This window comes from Tachyglossus aculeatus, chromosome 2 (assembly GCF_015852505.1).
Source record: "Tachyglossus aculeatus isolate mTacAcu1 chromosome 2, mTacAcu1.pri, whole genome shotgun sequence".
NCBI lineage: Eukaryota > Metazoa > Chordata > Mammalia > Monotremata > Tachyglossidae > Tachyglossus > Tachyglossus aculeatus.
In genome coordinates, this window is record NC_052067.1 from 99,564,214 (window position 1) to 99,582,486 (window position 18,273).

Sequence of the window (18,273 nt, forward strand, 5' to 3'; positions counted from 1 at the left end):
CGTGCAAAATAGGTTAATCGGTGTAAATCGGCCACAGGGTTCTTGTACCCAGGGTGGTGACGCAGATAGGAAAAATGACTCGGAGACATGAGTTCAGATAGACCAGCAAAGAAGGAAAGTGGCTACCTGCCCATTCACCTCTCGGGAGAGGTACGAGTGGCAAGCAGCCCCGATCCCATTCTCACTGTGTCTTTAATTGAGTTACAGCAACATGGGAGCGGAGCAATTGGGAATTTCAGGAATCCAATTAGGATCAACAAGATGTTATAAATTCTCATTATTCTCTGTTCTCACTGCCTTGTGCAGGTTGTTGTTATCTGCCCCATGGCCTTGCATAGATAGGTGTTACTGGCCTTGAAGACATCTGTTGCTGAGCCTTGCATAAAATACAAAAAAAGGAGTTGTTCTCACAGCCTGCACAAAATGGAGGGTTACTGTCAGCATACGCAAAATGCAGTCAGTCATGTCAAGTCTGCTAGTGGGCAACAGAGTTCAATCACATTTTGAAAACTTCCATTTTAGGACATCTTATCAGCTCTTGCAAAGGAAGAAAATAATATAAAGGACCAGAGTCCATTTCCTAAATTCACTTTAGCTGAAGCAGGGGACTCCTTGGCATTTGCCTCTGTGGCTGGTCTTGGGATTGTATCTATCTTGTCTGTTGCAGATGAACGAATCTAGGTAGAAGACGGGTTGACAAACAGTAAAGCCAGGTCAAAAAGGTAATCCTCTTGATATACCCTAATTACCTAAAGGAAATATGTAGGCCTCAGCATGGCAGTTTCAGTATCAGAATAGGTTAGTTTCCTGCCCCGGGACTTTGAACTTTGTTTCACGTTTCTCTAATAACAGTCTAAATTGAAGGTTTCTTTCCTGTTGACCACCACTCATTCAAGTTAGTCAGCTCTCTACAGCTCAAAGAAAAGAACTGAGGGACTTAATAGGGGTAATCATTTATCAATCAATCAATTTTATTTATTGAGCACCTACTGTGTGCAGAGCATTGTACTAACACTTGAGAGAGAACAATAAAACACAGTTGGTAGACCCATTTCCTCTAGCCGGGGAGACTGACATTAATATGAATAAATTACAGATATGGACAGAAGTGCTGTGGGGTTGAGGGAGGGGTGAATAAAGGGAGCAAATCTAAGTGCAAGGGTGACACAAAAAGGAGTGAGAGAAGAAGAAATGAGTTAGAGAAGACTTCTTGGAAGAGCTGTGCCTTTAATAAGGCTTTGAAGGTAGGGAGAATGATTGTCTGTCAGATCTGAAGGAGAAGTATGGCTCAGTGGAAAAAGCATGGGCTTTAGAGTCAGAGGTCATGGGTTCAAATCCTGGCTCCACCAATTGTCAGCTGTGTGACTTTGAGCAAGTCACGTAACTTCTCTGTGCCTCAGTTCCCTCATCTGTACAATGGGGATTAAGACTGTGAGCCCCCTGTGGGACAACCTGATCACCTTGTAACCTCCCCAGTGCTTAGAACAGTGCTTTGCACATAGTAAGTGCTTAATAAATGTCATTATTAATGTCATTATATATGAAGAGGAAGGGCATTGCAGCCAGAGGCAGGAAGTGGTCAAAAGGTTAGCGGTGATATAGATGAGATCGAGGTACAGTGTGTAATTTGGCATTAAAGGAGTGAAGTATATGGGCTGGGTTGTAACAGGAGAGCGGTGAGATAAGTTTGGAGAGGGCAAGGTGATTAAGTGCTTTAAGGTTAATGATAAAGAATTTCTGTTTAATGCAGAGGTGGATGCACAATCACTGGAGGTTCTTGAGGATTGGGGGAAACTTTGTAGAAAAAAGATTCGGGCGGCAGAATGAAGTATGGATTGGAATGGGGAGAGACAGGAGGCAGCGAGGTTAGCAAGGAGGCTGACGCAGTAATCAAGGTGCGATAGGATAAGTGCTCAGATTAACACGGTAGCCGTTTGGATGGAGAGGAAGGAACAGATTTAGTGATGTCGTGAAGGTTGACCCACAGAATTTAGTGGCAGCCTGAATATGCAGGTTAAATGAGAGAGAGGAGTCGAAGATAACAGCAGGTTTCCAGGTTTGTGAGTCAGGGAGGATGGTGGTGCTCTCAACAGTGATGAGAAAGCCAGGGGGGAAGACAAGTTTGTGTGCAAATATGAGGTGTTCTGTTTTGAACATGTTAAGTTTGAGGTGTTGGCAGGACATCCAAGTAGAGCTGTTGTGAAGGCAGGAGGAAGTGTGAGACTGTAGAGAAGGAGAGAGATCATGGCTGGAGAGACAGAATTGGGAATCGTCTGCAAAAAGATGGTAGTTGAAGCCACGGGAGCAAATGAGTTCTCCAATGGAGTGGGTGATTCACATGAAAGAGGGTTTGGTTTCACCTGGCATTTATAACCAGGTAAGTGCTTCCATTCTCTACTGTCCATTTTTTTCAGGAAGAGTCCTGTGTCTCATCCACCGATACCTCTACAAAATGATCTCCCTTAGTCAAGTGAACTTATTTTTCTTTGAATTAGTTGGCTGATTTTTCTAAGAACAAGTGTGGTTGATTTAATATTCTGTTAATCAATCAATGATCAATCTATCAATCAATGGTATTTATTAAGCTCTTAGGATGTGCAGAGCTCTCTACTAAGCATTTGGGAAAGTGCAATACATCAGAGTTGTTAGACATGTACCCTACCCGAAAGGAACTTACCATTTACAACGGGAGTAGGCATTCAGATTGTACATAAATGCTGCAGGGGCTGAGGGTGGAGTGAATAGCAAGTGTCTGAAGGATACAGATCCTAGTGAGAGGTGATGCAGAAGGTAGAAGGAGTAGGGGAAAAGAAGGCTTAATTTGGGAAGGCCTCTTGGAAGAGATGTGATTTGAGTAAGGCTTTGAAGTCGAGGAGATGAGTTCTGTTGTAAATGATGGGGAGGTGACTTTCAGCCCAGATGAACAAACCTGGGTAATGGGTCAGTGGCAAGATAGATGAGATCAAGGGACTTCGAATAAATCGGCTTTAGAGGAGTGAATTGTGCAGACTGGGTCGTAATAGCAAATCACTGACATCAGGGAGGAGGATCGAGATGATTAAGTGCTTTAAATCAATCTGTAATATTTATTGAGTGCCTTCTGTGTACAGAGCACTGTACTAAGCACTTGAAGGTTGTAATTTAAAGACAATGGTACAGGGATTGTGTTTGGTGCAGGGGTAGATGGACAACAACTGGAAGTTCTTGAGGACTGGGGGAATGTGGACTGAACTGTTTTTTGGAAAAATAATTTGGGCAGCAGACAAAAGGATGACTTCTCTGCTGCTTTCCAACATACTTAGGTCTCCCCTATCCTATAAAACCCTCCCTTGACCCTACATCATCATCCAGTTGTCATCCCATATCCCTCCTAGCGTTGTTCTCCAAACTCATGGAGCAAGTTGTCTACTACTATTCTTAGTAATAATTATAACAATAAAAATGGTATTTGTTAACCACTTACTATGTGCCAAGCACTGTTGTAAGCACTGGGGTAGATACAAGCTAAACATGTTGTCCCATGTGGGGCTCACAGTCCTATTCTCCATTTTAAAGATGGAGGTAACTGAAGCACAGAGAAGTTAAGTGACTTGCCCAAGGTCACACGGCTGAGAAGTGGAGGAGCTGGGATTAGAACCGACATCCTCTGACTCCCAAGTCAGTGCTCTTGCCACTAAGCCATGCGGCTTCTCAACTTCCTCCTCTCAACTTTCTCAATTGCCTCCACTTCCTCTTTTCCAGTTCTCTCCTTGAACCCTTCAATCTGGCTTTCTCCCCCTTCACTCCACCAGAATCGCCCTCTCCAACGTCACCAATGATCTCCTTCTTGACAAATCTGATGGCCTCTTCTCCGTCCTACTCCTGCTCAACCTCTCAGTTGCTTTAGACATTGCCAACCGCCCTCTTTCTCCTAGGAAAAGCATCCCACCTTGGCTTCACTGACATTGTCCTCTCCTGGTTCCTCTCCTCTCTCTCTGCCCACTCATTCAAAGTCTCTTCCATGGGCTTCTCCTTGATGTTCGTCTCCCCTCCTCTGGACTGTAAGTTTGTTGTGGGTGGGGAATGTGTCTGTTTACTGTTGTCCTCTCCCGAGCACTTTGTACAGTGTTCTACACACAGTAAGCACTCAATAAATATGATTGAATGGATGAATGAATGAATGCCTCCCACCCTCTAACTATGGGAGTTTCTCAAAGCTCAGTTCTGAGCCGTTTTATTCTCCATAGTCATCCTCTTCCTTGGAGAACTCATTTCCTCCATTGCTTCAACTATCACACCTACTACAACTACAACTACAATTGCATCATCAGACCTGATCTCTCTCTTTCTCCAAAGTCTGACACTTCCCCCATCTTCAGGAAATCTCTATTTGGATGTCCTGCTGACACCTCAAACTTAACATGTCCAAAACAACTCCGCACATTTTCACCAAAACCTGTCCTCGCCAAGATTTTCCCATCACTGTAGACAGCACCACCATCCACCCTGTCTCACAAGACCATAACTAACACTATCCTTGACTCATCTCTCTCATTCAACCTACATATTCGATGTCATCAAACACTACGAGTTCAGCCTTCACAATATTGCTAAAATTCACCCTTTTCTCTCCGTTCAAACTGCTACCATATAAATCCAAGCACTTAGCTCAGCTTGATTACTGTATCAGTTTCCTCATTGACCTAGCTGTCTACTGTCTCCCCCTACTTCTGTCCATACTTCATTCCTACTTTACCTCCCTGATTTCCTACTCTAACCCAGGCCATAGATTTCACTCCTCTAATGCCTCCCTACTCACTGTACCTCAATCTCGATTGTCTTCCTTCTGGCCTCTTGACCATGTCCTGTCTCTGGCCTGGATCTCCCTCTCTTTTAAATATCCATCAGGCGATCCCTCTCCCCACTTGAAAAGCCATATTAAAAGCATATCTCCTCCAAGAGACCTGCCCCAACTAGGCCCTCATTTCTTCTTCTTCCTTTCCCTTCTGCATCACTCTTGCACTTGGAATGGAACTGTTTACTCATCCCTCCCTCAGCCCCAGAGCACTCATGGACATATCTGTCATTTATTTATTTATATTAATGCCTGTCTACCCCCTAGATCATGAACTCACTGTGGGCAGGGAACACGTCTAACGACTCTGTTCTATAGCATGCTCCCAAGCACTCAGGTGCTTTGCACACAGAAAGCACTCAATAAATATGATTGATTGATTTGAAGTTTTTCTCCAGGGAAGGGATGGTGTGAGTCCAGCTTCTTCTTTCCCCTTCTTAAAATCCTTGATCCGGCTGAGGGAAAGGGGTAGAGTTCAAGAACTCTAATCGACTCCCTGCTCTTCCTTACAGATCCCTGGAACCATGGAAGAACAGGAGACTGCAGCTCAGGGGAAGGAGAACTACTTGGTGTCATTTAAAAACTTCAATTTGTTTCTCTCATTTACTGATCTCGAGTTCCTAAGAGCTCTGAATGACTTTGAAATCAAAGACAGTGATATCGTTCTAATCACTTAGCCCCAAATCGGGTAGGTGATGTTGATGATTTTTATACATTATTCAATCTAGGTTTCTTTTTTTTCACGAATATTTGAACCTGTGTTGGGGTTTTCATCTGAACACATCTCCCTGAAGGCAGACAGGACTGGGGCAGGACATCTTAGAGCAGTGCTTCATTTATGATGGAAGAGGTCAAGGGATTATTTTATATAGCAATTTAACCTTTTTGGTAATATACTGTAAGGCACATTGTCGGAAGAAGGTAAAGGTAAACCACTTCTGGATTTTTTCCCAAGAAAACTCTATGATATGTATATCAGATCGACTCAGCTGTGGCAGAAGATAGGATGTTCTGAAGAAAATATGTCCAGAGTCGCTGTGGATTGGAAATGACTCGATGGCATTTGATGATGATGGTGAAGGCACTCTTTTGTCCTCTATACCAGTGCTAAGACTGCCAGGCCTGTGAACTGCCAGTTTTAAAACTGTCAGGGCTGGACTGAGGCCCAGGATCAGTTCTTAGCTATTTGCAGAAGTCATAGTATTTAGTGAGTGCCCACTGAGTGGAAATCAGTGCACTAAACACCTAGGAAGTGCTACAATCTCTGACCACAAGTAGTTTACACTGTAATGGGGGAGACAAACATAAGAATATTTAGGAATAGAGGAATCAGAGTAAGTACCTGAATGAAGAGTTAAGTCCTCAGGTTCTATCAATCGATGACATTTCTCGAGTGTGCCCTGAGTGCAGAGCACTGTACTAGGCCCTTGGGAGAATACAATGGAGGTGTTAGACACATTTCCTACCTACCAGGAGCTTATGGTCTAGAAGGGGATGGTATGAATAATGGCTTAGACTAATAGAGATTTTTGGTGGATCTGTGTGACTTGGGATTCTGGGAACAAATAGGAAAAAATGTGTTAGAAGGGGTGGGATTTAGGAGGGCACTGAATGTGGGGCTTACCACCAGAGGGTCAGGGCACTGAAAACCAAAAAAACTGGCATTTTTCCCAGAGGTGGTTCAGCCTCCCCCTGCTCCTCCTCCTCATCATTATCATCATAGCTAAGTAGCATTTTTTGAGGGCAAGATTAACTCTCCTGTGAACTCAGAGCTAAAAAGAATGGCATTAGTAATGATTGCGGCATGAGCCAAGCACCGCACTGAACACTGGGGTCGATACGGGATAATCAAGTGAGGCATTGTCCCTGGTCCACACAGGCCCTCATAGCCTTAGCAGGAAAGAGAACAGGGATTTAATCTTCCATTTTACAGACGAGGAAACTGAGGCACTGGGACGTTAAGTGACTTGCCCAAAGTCACATAGCAGGCTCACAGCAGAGGCAGGATCAGAACCTAAATCCCCTAACTCCCCCGTGCTTGTTTCACTACGTCATGCTGCTTCTTAATCATTAGATTCGACGGGGTCCTTTGCCAAAAAAGTTCTGAAGTCTTCTACAGGATGGAGGATAACTTGTTGTTTTATTTGATTCGGGACTCTCTCTTTCATCATTATCACTCTCCCAAGTGCCTAGTTCAGTTCTCTGGAAATGCAGCATAGGTACCCAGCGAATGGAAGCTCAGGCTGTCTGTTAACGTTGTCACCAACTCAGACTCCCCCTCGTTCTCCTGCAGCACAAATGCCCCCTCCACTGCCATCATTTAGCTCATCAATGGGGGCAACAGGGCCAAAGAGCAAACACTATCCTTTCCCACGGATCCGATATTGTAAGAGAATCATCCCACTTCTTCCCTTGCACCCCAGGTGGCCACAATCGGTGCCTTCGTGTCTCACAAGCCCGTACCCTTGGCATTATCCTTGACTCCTCTCTTTCATTCAACCCACATATTCAATCCATCACTAAATCCACCTTCACAACATGGCGAAAAGAAGTCCTTTCCTCTCCACCCAAACGGCTCCTCTGTCCATCCAAGCACATACCCTATCCCTCTGTGATTACTGTATCAGCCTCCTTGCTGACCGCCCCCACCACTCTAGTCCACACTTCTTTGTGCTGCTCGGCTGGGCCGGGCGGGGGTCTCGGGGCCGCCCTGCCCCACAGTCCCCGAGGTGCTCGGGCTCCGGCCCCGGAGTGGGATGGGCCTGTCCGAGGACTCGGACGCCGACGGGGAATTGCCCCCCCGCATAGGGCCCGCGGAGGCGGCCAGGGCATCACCCAGAGTGGGCTCTTCCTCGGCATAGGCTTTGGAGGGATCCTCGGGGGCCGGACTGAGGGGGCCCGGTTCCTCCATCGCTTCTGGGGGCCGGTCCGGCCCGGGAGGCCGGCGAGCGATCGATCCGTCGCCTTGGTTTCGTCCAACTGCGCGTCCTAGCAGCCTCGTCTCCATGGCAACCGCGGCCGGGCTGGGAGGCGGGGCGTTGCTAGGATGCGCGCCCCGTTGCCAGGGCCATGGACCGCCCCGCCCCGCCCCTCCGCGCCCACCGCGTCCCGCCAGTCACTCGGGATGCTTTTCTCAATCGTAGCTGAGGCTGCCCTAGAGCTCCCCGCCGCAGCTCCCCCTCCCCCGGCCCCGGCCCGGCTCAGTGTCTTTTGCACATAGTAAACGCTTAACAAATACCATCACTGTTATTTCCCATCACTGTAGACGGCACAACCATCCTTCCCGTCTCACAAGCCCGCAACCTTGGTGTCATCCTCGACTCCGCTCTCTCATTCACCCCACACCTCCAATCAATCACCAAATCCTGCCGGTCTCACCTCCACAACATCGCCAAGATCCGCCCTTTCCCCTCCATCCAAACCGCTACCTTGCTGATCCTAACCCGACTGGATTACTGCATCAGCTTCCTTTCTGATCTCCCAACCTCCTGCCTCTCCCCACTTCAGTCCCTACTTCACTATGCTGCCCGGATTATCTTTCTGGAAAATGATGAGGATGGTATTTGTTAAGCACTTACTATGTGCGAAGCACTGTTCTAAGCGCTAGAGAAACGTTCAGGGCATGTCACCCCCCTCCGCAAAAATGTCCAGTGGTGGCCTAGCCAACTCTTGCATCAAACAAAAGCTCCTCACTATTGGCTTTAAAGCTCTCCATCACCTTACCCCCTCCTACCTCACCTCCCTTCTCTCTTTCTACATCCATTCATTCATTCAATCGTATTTATTGAGCACTTAGTGTGAGCAGAGCACTGTACTAAGCGCTTGAAACATCCCAGCCCTCTGGTGTTAACCTTCTCACTGTGCCTCCATCTCTCCTGTCTCGCCGCCAACCCCTGGCCCAAGTCCCTCCTCTGGAATGCCCTCCCTCCTCAAATCTGCCAAGTATCACTCTTCCTCCCTTCAAAGCCCTACTGAAGACACACCTCCTCCAAGAGGCCTTCCCGGGTTAAGCCCCCTTTTCCTCAGCTCCCCCTCCCTTCCACCTCATCTCCACTCAATCCCTTTGCTCTTCCCTTCTCTCCCCTCCCCACAGCACTTATGTATGTAGAATGTACATAATATACAGAGTATATATAATTCTATTTATCTCCATTGATGCCTGTTTACTTGTATTGATGTCTGCCTTTCCCCCTCTAGACTGTGAACATGTTGTGGGCAGGGATTGTCTCTCTTAATTGCTGTATTGTACTTTCCAAGCACTTAGTACATTGCTCTGCACACAGGAAGTGCTCAATAAATACGATTGAATGAATGTGAGTGGTCAGTGAGCAGTCAGCACTCTCCCCCAAAGTAAGCAAGACTCACAGAAACATCTCCAGGCAGACTGCATTAGGACTGTTCCTAAACCATTCTTAATGATCTTTAAAAAAATGCCAGGGCACTAGGGAGGGGTAAATGATCCTAAATGGATATGGAGAGTACATGGCATCTTGTATGTTGACAGGCAGGAAAAAGAAAGCCACAAGTTGTGCCCTCCTGACAACTGTTTTGCTAGTATATTTCAGGTTGATTTTTATATTTGATATGATCTCTGAAAATCAGGCTGACGGGTGCCACGAAATGCTTCATATTTCTGGTTAGAAAGTTCCGGGTTGGAAGACATTTTGATCCAGCTGAAAATTCATTCATTCATATTTATTGAACTCTGACTGTGTGCAAAGCACTGTACTAAGTGCTTGGGAGAGTACAATCAAACAACACACAGACACAGTCCCTGCCCATAATGAGCTCACAGTCTAGAGCATTCATTCAATCGTATTTATTGAGCGCTTACTGTTTGCAGAGCACTGTACTAAGTGGGGTCATGCTCATGGTGTGGCTTCCTTCGTACACCTTCCCCTCCTCACTGTCTTCAGTTGCCACTGGCTCGAATACCATCTGCCCCTCCTTCTCAGAAAGCTTTTTCCCTAGATTTATTTCAGGCCCAAAGACTCCATCCAGGACAGAGAACAGGTTAGGGACATGGTCTCTGACCGTTTTCCTTCTCTGGCAGTCAGTCCCGTGAGAGTGAGGACCTGCCCTGTCTGCTCTGCTGCAGTGTTAATGTCAATCAACCACTAATATTTGTTGAGCGCCTGCTGCGTGCAGAGTACTGTACAGAATACATGGGTGAGTACAATAAAATTAAAAGACCCGGTCCCTGCTCTCAAGTCACTAAAAGTCTGAAGAGGCAACACACACTGAAATTAACTACAGCTAGGAAGAGCTAGGGAGAATATAAATTGTACCCAAGTGCTATAGGGATAATGGGAACGAAAGTGCTTAGAAGGGCCGTAGTGGCTTTGGAGAGTTTTGGGAGATTTGGAGAGGAGAAATGATCTGTTGGACGTGAAGGGGGAGAGAATTTCAGATATGAGGGAGGATATGAGCAAGAAGTTAGTGAGAATGATGGGGGCGAAGCAGGCACAATCAAGAGGGGAATGAAAAATGAAGAATCCCATATTGCCATATTTTGATCTCCTAGGTCTCAAATTCAACCCAAAATGTGGTGACTCTTTGTTTTTCTATTCTGGGCACCTAAATACTGCATACTATGGAGATTTAGGCTTGTGTGACCAAACCCTGATAGCCTATGGCTCTTGGGTGTCCTCCCAACACCTCAAATTTAAGGTCTAAAACAGAACTTCTTAGCTTCCCACCCAAACCCTGTTGTTCACCCCCAACTTTCCCATCACTGTAGACAGCACTACCATCCTTCCTGTCTCACAAGCCTTCCTTGACTCCTCTCATTCAATTCACATATTCATTCCATCACCAAATACTGTTGGTTCCACCTTCACAACGTTGCTGAGATCTGCCCCGTCCCCCCGATCCAAACTGCTATCCCATTAATCCAATCACTTATCCTAGCCCACCTTTATTATTGTATCAGTTTCTTTGCTGATCTTTCTGCGTCCTGTCTCTCCCCACCCGACAACAGTCTATTGTTTCCTTTGCTGCCCAGATCATTTTCCTACAGAAATATTCAGGCCATGTTTCCCCACTTATGAAGAAACTCTAGTAGTTGCCCATCCACCTCTGCATCAGACAAAAAAATCTCCTCACTATTGGCTCTAAATCAGTCAATCACCTTGCCCCCTCCTACCTCACCTTGCTACACCTGTCCACATGTTTTGTTTTGTTGTCTGCCCCCTCCTTCTAGACTGTGAGCCCACTGTTGGGTAGGGACCGTCTCTATGTGTTGCCGACTTGTACTTCCCAAACGCTTAGTACAGTGTTCTGCACACAGTAAGCGCTCAGTAAATACGATTGATTGATTGACTGATTGATACCCTTGCTCCTAGTTCGTGCCTCGTTCCTGATTCTCATATAAGTGACTTGCCCAAAGTCACAAAGCTGACAATTGGCAGAGCTGGGATTTCAACCCATGGCCTCTGACTTCCAAGCCAGAGCTCTTTCCAGGTGATTGAGGCAAAGAGAACTTAAGTGACTTGCCCAAGGTCACACAGCAGATATGCGGCGGGGCTGGGATTGGAACCCAGGTCCTCCGGCTCCCAGGCTCGCGTCAGGCCACACCACCACCTCTGAGCATTTATACCATTCTCAGAAGCAGGACACTGGGCGACTTGGACCAGTGTATTCAGACCAGTGATCTGCCCCAAGGCAGAGTCACTTATGTTCTTACATTCTTACCCTTGGTGTTTGAGCATCAGAGAACAGTAAACTTAGACCAAATCAACATTTCTTCAGCTATGTGTACATTTATACTTCCAAAATGATTTCCCTTTCTGTGAGTGTGATTAGATTTGGAAAAGACCTGCTTGGTAAGATTATTACAAAGCACTTGAATCAACATTTCCACGGTAGAGAGCACACATTTAGTTTTTGATCTGTGGCTTATTTTTTTGGTTTGCATAATTCAAAATGCCTTTAGTATGAAACACGGGCAAATGTTAAGCAGACAGAGACCCAGAGAATGGAATTCAAAACGTTAGAACATTAAAAACTAGCTACCATGAGAATTAGCTCTGAATGAGCATATTGTGTTTCTCAAAAGGCTAAATTTAATTTGGCCGCAATTTTCAAATGTAGCACGGTTCAAAGCGTTTCAGAGCACCTGGCATTAGGATTTCAGGTCCCAGAATTGGCTCCGTTAACCAGCTGGGCAGGGTGGCTTGGCAAGACATTTCTCCCCAGAGGGCTCTTGCTGGCTGAATCCAATGCCACTTTTGGAAGGAAAAGATCACTTAAACATCAGGACCCTGTGGAAAGAACCCGGGCCTGGCAGTCCGAGGACTTATCCCAGCTGTGCCACTTACCTGCTCTGTGACCTTGGGCAAGTCACTTAAATTCTCTGGGTCTCACCTGTAAAAACGAGATTCAGTCTTCGTCGATCAATCATATTTCTCGTACGCTTACTGCAAGCAGGGCACTGTACGAAGCACTTGGGAGAAGACAACATAAGCAGAATTGCCCAGTGGATAGAGTGTGGGCCTGGTACTCAGAAGGGCCTGGGTTCTAATACTGGCCCGGTCATTTGTCTGCTGTGACCTTGGGCAGTTCCCTTCACTTATCTGGGCCTCAGTTCCCTCACATATAAAATGGGGATTAAAGACTGTGAGTCCCACATGGGATGGGGACTGTGTCCAACCTGATTATCTTGGATCTACTGGCGTAGTACAGTTCCTGGCACATAGTAAGTGCTTAACAAATACCATAAAAAATATAGCAGATGCATTTCCTGCCTACAGCCCTCTCTGACTTTGGCTGAGATTCCTCTGGGACAGGGACTGTGTCCAAAAGGATTATTTTGTATATACCCCAGTGCTTGGTACAGTGTTTGGCACATAGTAAGCACTTAATAATTATTATCATGACGATTATTATTCTTTCAACATCAGTGTCTTTTTTTAATCTCACTTTGGCAGTCATATTGGATGGAGGGTCACACTGTAGCCAACTACCCAAGGCCCTAATTGTGTAAAAGTATCGAAAGATTATTTTCCTATTCTTGGAGACGGTGTTAGAATGTTGGTTCTGAGTTTCTCAAAGGCTGAATGAACTGTTTAATAATAATAATTATGATACTTCTAAAGCACTTATTATGTGCCGGACACTGTTCTGAGCACTGGGGTAGATACAAGGTTGTCAGGTTGTCCCACTTGGGGCTCACAGTCCTACTCCCTATTTTACAGACGTGGTAACTGAGGCCCAGAGAAATGAAGTGACTTGCCCAAGGTCACACAGCAAGGTGGTGGGGTCAGGATTAGAACCCATGACCTTCTGACTCCCATGCCCATGTCTATCCACTACGCTAACGTTTGCTTCAGCGGGGTTACTCTTGGTCAATCAAGGAATGGTATTTATTGTGTGCTTACTGTGTGCAGAACACTGCCCTAAGTATTTGGGAGAGTACAGTGTAACAGAGTTAGTAGGCATGTTCCCGGCCTTCAAGGTGATTACAATCTAGCAGGGGAGACAGATATACTGTTCATCCTTCCCTGACTAAGCCCTCCTTTCCTCTTTTCTCACTCCCTTCTATATCACCCTAACTTGCTCCCTTCATTAGACTACAACAGGGAGAGATTTAAAGCAGGGCACTCAATAAGGCACTCAGTCCCCAGACTAAGCCCCCTCTTTCCTCTCCCTCTCCTCCCCCTCCCCACCCCCCCGCCTTACCTCCTTCCCCTCCCCACAGCACCTGTATATATGTTTGTACATATTTATTACTCTATTTGTTTTACTTGTACATATTTCCTGTTCTATTTTATTTTGTTAATATGTTTTGTTTTGTCGTCTGTCTCCCCCTTCTAGACTGTGAGCCCACTATTGGGTAGGGACCGTCTCTATATGTTGCCAAATTGTACTTCCCAAGCGCTTAGTGCAGTGTTCTGCACACAGTAAGTGCTCAATAAATATGATTGAATGAATGAATGAATAAATTGCCCCTTGGGCACTGCAATATTGTCTATTTTCTTCGATGTCCCACTTACTGAAGCTGTATATTTTTTATGGTATTTGGTTAAGCACTTTCTATGTGTCAGGCACTGTGTCGCTGTGAGCATTGTCTTAATACTGACAGAACTCATCCCAGGCTTTTAGAATTGGTAATACCGCCCTGCTTTTTGAATCTGGCAGGCTTGTAGGGTGATGTTAGTGAACCTACTTGAAGAAGTTTATTTCACCTTCTGGATAGGTGCAGAGCTCTTGGAAACCTAGAAGGAAGGACATTGCTCTGCCTTTGGAGCACTCCAATTTGATCTAAGCTTCATTGTTCCTACATTTCCTCAGTCTATCAGTCAGTCAATAAATCAGGGGTACTTAGTGAGTCCTTCCTGTGTGCGGAGCACTGTGCTAAACATTTGGAGAAGTACGATAGAATTGGCTAGACCCAATCCCTGCCTGCAGGGAGCTTGCAGTCTAGACAGACATTAAAATAAATTACCGATAGAGGACGTGGCACAGTGTAAGGACATGTATATAAGTTCTGAGGGGCTGAGGGATGTAGTGGCTCTGATTCGGTTTGCTCTGTCTTCTCTGAATGCTCAATCTGAAGTGGCATTCACTTCTGCTATTTTAGGGAAGATCAGAGAAATATGCTGAGTCCCATTTTCTTTGACATTCTAGACTGTAAGCTCATTGTGGGTGGGGAACATGTCTACCCAATTCTATTGAACTTCTCTAAACACTTAGTACAGTGCTCTGCCCACAGTAAGCACTCAATAAATACGATTGATTGCCATTCAAGGGAAACCCTTGGTTGCATTTTTCATATAAATGTCTGTGTCCCCTTCTAGACTGTGTATGCACATTATGGGCAGGGAAATTGTTTGCTAATTCTGTTGCATTGCACTCTCCCAAGTGCTCAATACAGTGCTTAGCACATAGTAAGCATTCAATAAATGCGATTGATTGATGGAGGATTTCCTTGGTCTGGGCAGCAGACATTTTCAGACTTACTGCCAGGCTCCATTCTCTGCTGACCCCCCAAATCAACTCACGATTATTGACAGGCTGCCTCAGAGCCCGACGTGGGTTCTCGGCTGTTCTGCTTTGCCTGATGCAAATGCCACGTGTAGAGGTTGTGAGGGGTGCCCCAGAGCGATGCCTGCATCTGCCAGCTGGTCACAGCCCACTGGCTCAGCGCTCGATCATATCTGTCAAGCTGGTTTCCCCAGGGCTGCGAGAGCCACAGGAACTCTGACCGCAGAAGATCCACGATGAAAAATGCAATCCCATCAACGTCAGTGTCCGAATCGCCCTTCGGCTGGCAGGCTACGCTCCGTCCTTCTCCTTGCTGGATTGGTCCCTCTCCAGTCTGGTTACTCTCCTCATCTCATTCCTTTTCACAATCAGATGTCCTTTGGAGAAACAAATCACCACTCGTCTAAAATTCCCTCTCCAGTGAAACTCTGATTTGGTGCATCTTTGGTAGTTCTTAAGCACCAGGGGCTCATCAAACCACATGAATAGGGAGTTGATCACTCCTGATACTGCCATTTTCTTTTTAATCTTAACAATCTCAGGTGGACGGGGGAGCTGTTTGGACCACTAGAGAGCTTTCCAAGCTTTTTGGTTGTTTTTTTATTTTTGGTTTTTTTTCTGTAGAGTTTGTTAAGGACTATGTGTCACATGCTGTGCTTAGCGCTGTGGTAGGTACAACGTAATCAGGTTGGACACAGTCCATTTCCCACATGGGGCTCACAGTCTTAATCCCCATTTTACAGATGAGGTGATTGAGGTACAGAGAAGTGTGACTTGGCCAAGGTCACAGAGCAGACGAGTGGCAAAGCCGGCACTAGAACAGAAATGCTCTGGGAATGTCACTCCCCTCCTCAAAAATCTCCAGTGGTTGCCTATCAACCATGAAGCAAAAACTTCTCACTATTGTCTTCAAAGCTCTCCATCACCTTGCCCTCTCCTACCTCACCTCCCTTCTCTCCTTCTACAGTCCAGCCTGCACACTCCGCTCCTCTGCTGCTAACCTTAGTACAGTGCTCTGCACCCAGTAAGCGCTCAATAAATACGATTAATGATAACCTCCTCACTGTGCCTCATTCTCGCCTATCCGGCCATCGACCCCTGGCCCACGTCCTCCCTCTGGCCTGGAATGCCCTCGCTCCTCACATCCACCCAATTAGCTCTCTTCCCCTCTTCAAAGCCCTACTGAGAGCTCACCTCCTTCAGGAGGCCTTCCCAGACTGAGCCCCACTTTTCCTCTTCTCCTCCTCCCCTCCCCATCACCCCTACTCCCTCCCTCTGCTCTACCCCCTTCCCCTCCCCCACAGCACTTGTGTATATTTGTACGTATTTATTACTCTATTTTATTAATGTTGTGTATATATCTATAATTCTATTTGTTCTGACGGTATTGACACCTGTCTACTTGTTTTGTTTTGTTGTCTGTCTCCCCCTTCTAGACTGTGAGCCCGTTGTTGGGTAGGATTGTCTCTCACTGTTGCCGAATTGTACTTTCCAAGCACTTAGGACAGTGCTCAGCACACAGTAAGTGCTCAATAAATACGATTGAATGAATGAATGAATGAATGAATCTAAAGCACTGCCAACCCTCCTCTGTCCTGGAATGCCCTCCCCGCTTATAGCAGACAGACAATTACTTTCCCTGCTTTCAAAGGCTTATTGAATGTACAGCTCCTCCAAGAGGTCTTCCCTGACTAAGTCCTCCTTTCCTCTTCTCCCACTCCCTTTTATGTGGCCCTGACTTGATCCCTTTATTCATCCCTCCTCCCAGCACCACAGCGCTTATGTACATGTCTGCAATTTATTTATTTATATTAATGTCTTTCTCCCCCTCTAATAATAAGAATAGTTATGGCATTTATTAAGAACTTATTATGTGCCAGGCACTGTATTAACAGCTGAGGTGGATACAAGCAAATCGGGTTGGACATAGTCCCCGTCCCACGTGAGGCTCACAGTCTCAATCCCCATTTTACAGAGAAGGTGACTGAGGTACAGGGAACTGAAGTGACTTGCCTAAGGTCCAATAGCAGACAAGTGGCTGAGTCGGGATTAGAATCCATGACTTCTAACTCCCAGGCCCATGCTCTATCCACTATGCCATGCTGCTTCTCACTATGCTTTGCTGCTTCTCTAGACTGTAAACTCATTGTGGGAAGAGACACAGTTAGATTGTACTCTCCTAAGTGCTTAGTACACTGCTCTGCATACAGTAAGCACTCAATAAATACCATTGAATGAATGAATGCATTCTTATTGAGAGTCAGGACTTATGTCCTTCAAATACAGGATAGCTATTTGTCCTCTCCAAACAGGACTTTCCGGGAAAATGGACAGAGCGGTGAAATGAGGCATTTGGTCAGTAGAAAGCTCTGATTTCTCTATTTCTGAAAGAAAATCTGGACCTTCCTTGCTGACTCAAAAAAGGAATCTCCCCCCTCAGTGCTCCTTTTCCCTCAGTGGCTATAGAAGAAGCCACCATGGCAGTCTCTAGACGAAGTTTGTTGTGGGCAGAAAACACATTGATTGTACTCTTCTAAGCATTTAGTACAGTGCTTTACTGAACTAGCAAACAAATACATAAGCCTACCATTCAACCTATGCATCAGGCAAAAACTCCTCACCCTTGGCTTCAAGGCTGTCCATCACCTCACCCCCTCCTACCTCACCTCCCTTCTCTCCTTCTCCAGCCCAGCCCACACCCTCCGCTCCTCCGCTGCTAATCTCCTCACCTTGCCTTGTTCTCGCCTGTCCCGCCGTCGACCCCCGGCCCACGTCATCCCCCTGGCCTGGAATGCCCTCCCTCCGTATATCCACCAAGCTAGCTCTCTTCCTCCCTTCAGGGCCCTACTGAGAGCTCACCTTCTCCAGGGGGCCTTCCCAGACTGAGCCCCCTCCTTCCCCTCCCCCTCCCCCCCCCTCCATCCCCCCGCCTTACCTCCTTCCCTTCCCCACAGCACCTGTAGGTATATATGTTTGTACGTATTTATTACTCTATTTATTTATTTATTTTACTTGTACACATTTATTCTATCTATTTTATTATGTTAATATGTTTTGTTTTGTTCTCTGTCTCAACTTTCTAGACTGTGAGCCCACTGTTGGGTAGGGACCGTCTCTATATGTTGCCAACTTGGACTTCCCAAGCGCTTAGTACAGTGCTCTGCACACAGGAAGCGCTCAATAGATACGATTGAATGAATGAATGAATGCTTTGCACACAGTAAGTGCTCAATAAAGACCACTGATTAATTGATTGATTAATTTACAGGTGTCCAGGTAGTTGACTAAGCAGCTTTGACTCCCGAGTTTTGGGACTTTGGGGTGCTGGGATCGCCACTCCGAGAAACAAGGAAATCCCTTCCACCTCCAGGGTACAGTATTGTCAGGAGGCACTGGGTAGTGCTACCACTCTTGTGAAGGCAAGAAGAGAGGCCCCACCATGACACCAGGCAAGA

At 46.2% G+C, this 18,273-nt stretch overlaps 1 long non-coding RNA gene across 2 annotated transcripts; it reads right to left on the reverse strand.

Moving 5' to 3' along the window:
• Positions 1-335: 335 nt before the first annotated feature.
• On the reverse strand, positions 336-7,780 carry LOC119919523. Of its 2 annotated transcripts, none has more exons than XR_005447699.1 (3): positions 7,670-7,780; positions 6,177-6,260; positions 336-376 (listed from the first exon to the last, which is right to left on the reverse strand). It is a non-coding gene; the product is annotated as an uncharacterized LOC119919523 (long non-coding RNA). The 2 variants fall into 2 exon arrangements; XR_005447700.1 differs by lacking the exon at positions 7,670-7,780 and adding an exon at positions 7,435-7,572.
• Positions 7,781-18,273: the final 10,493 nt, after the last annotated feature.